We start from the raw sequence: 1,868 nt of genomic DNA, 5'->3' as shown, positions 1-1,868 counted from the left end.
CCCTGTTCTGCAGGCTTTGGGCATTATCTTTTAATCAATTAACCTAAAATTACTCCTGAGCCTCGGTTCTTCAGCCCAGGCCCTTCAAGTCTACTGGTTCTAATCCCCGTCCCGGTGACCTTAATTTCCAGCAACTTTCACTCCCAACACTTCTACTTCCTTACTTTCACCTTTCCCCAAGTACACCAAGCACATACATACATACATACATACATACTTATCACAATACCCAACTTAGGAACTCACTTGTGTGTGTATGTATAGGTTGGTGGTATGTGTGTAAATTAATGAATACACATATATACATATATAGATATCATTGTGTGTGTGTGGTATATGAATTAGTAATTCACATGTGTGTGTATTGGATGTGCAGGTGTTGGTAACTGGTAACTGATTCTGTCTAAATTTGGTGTGTGTAGCGTGTATGGGCTTAAACTGGTGATAGGTGTGCATGAACCTAGATAATTATTTTGAAAGTGTGTGTATCTGAGCTGCTAGTGTGAGTGTGTATGCTTGGTAGGGGTGTATTCACCTGGTGTATGTGTGCTTAATTGATTTTTATGTGTGCATGTGCAATTCTACACCACACCCTCCTGTCTAACAGCGTACTATTGAGATCCTGAGCATTGGCCCGACCCCTTAGGGCAACACTTGGATGAAGATCATCCAGACCTCCTGACTTAAACACATTGAGCCCCTCCAAGTGTCTCTTCACTAAGTTGGTGCTATCAGTTGGTGGCCTGATTCCCCCTTTATGCCTCTCGAGCATAAAAGTCAGAAGATGCGACTCTCATAATTTACAAGAGTCAGAAGATGCGACTCAGCAAGTCTAAACTTTTATTGTCTTTCAAGGGTGAGAGAGAATCCCTGTCTGAAATTTGGGCATAAGGCTCATGTGGCACTTTGCCAATATAGCATTGCCCTTTCTTTCTGTAGCAGTCTGTCTCCAACGCTTTACAGCATCAGCCATGATGCTAGAGCAAAAAGAAATGCAGATGTGCATTCTCTATGGATATTTTGGAGGCCCTTGAAATTGAGTTAGCTTCAAATGTGCTTTAATTACTAATGCACTGGGTCATTGATTTTTAACTATGTCAACAAGACTATCACTTTTACCTTAATTAGTCTCATTGAGAAATGTACTCATACATTTTGGCTCTTAGTAAACAGAGCGGCATTCCAATTAACTTTTTTTTAAAGAGCTGGTACTTTCAAGAGGGAAACTTGCACGTATGCAGATAGCAGCAGTAGAGAGAGAAGGTCCTTCTGTGTGTGTGTGTGTGTGTGTGTGTGTGTGTATGTACTCATACAAAGTGTGTGTGTGTGTATGATAAAAATGGAACAAATGTGCTCAAGGATGCTGAAGGGAAGTGTAATGGGTTATGTCCCGAGGTGTGGCGGTGGTGCTCCTTTTCACCATGTAGATCCTGCTCTGCTCTGGTTCCTTAATCTCCCCTCTACTCTCTTGCATGCAGTGCCCTTCTGGAATTATTTAACTTGGGAAAACGGAAGCTGCCTCAGCACCAAAGCAATATCTGGTCTGCTGTTGGTCAGTGCACCAACAACTTTAGCTCTAGGGGTCAACTTCATGGCTTCCAACTTCCCCTCATGCAGGTGTTAACTGTTAATGTTCAAATAAACCCAAGGCCCTAGTTCAATAAATAGTCCTCTCCAGCATCTGCATCTTTAAGAGTCCCAGCAGGCTCACTGCTCCAGTTCAATATGTGGCCCTCTCTGGCCTCGGCCTCCCATGGGCTAGACTGCAGCTTGTGCCCTGCCCAGGCAGGCTCAAGCCTTTTCATGTCTTCCTGGCATCTTTGGGATCCCTTGCTAGTTCTAGGCTGGTCCACGGGTGTTAACTGCAA

Source organism: Gavialis gangeticus, unplaced genomic scaffold (genome assembly GCF_001723915.1).
Source record: "Gavialis gangeticus isolate Ggan-Ray unplaced genomic scaffold, GavGan_comp1, whole genome shotgun sequence".
In the NCBI taxonomy this organism is placed as follows: Eukaryota; Metazoa; Chordata; order Crocodylia; family Gavialidae; genus Gavialis; species Gavialis gangeticus.
Note: the sequence above shows the minus strand (reverse complement) of the source record.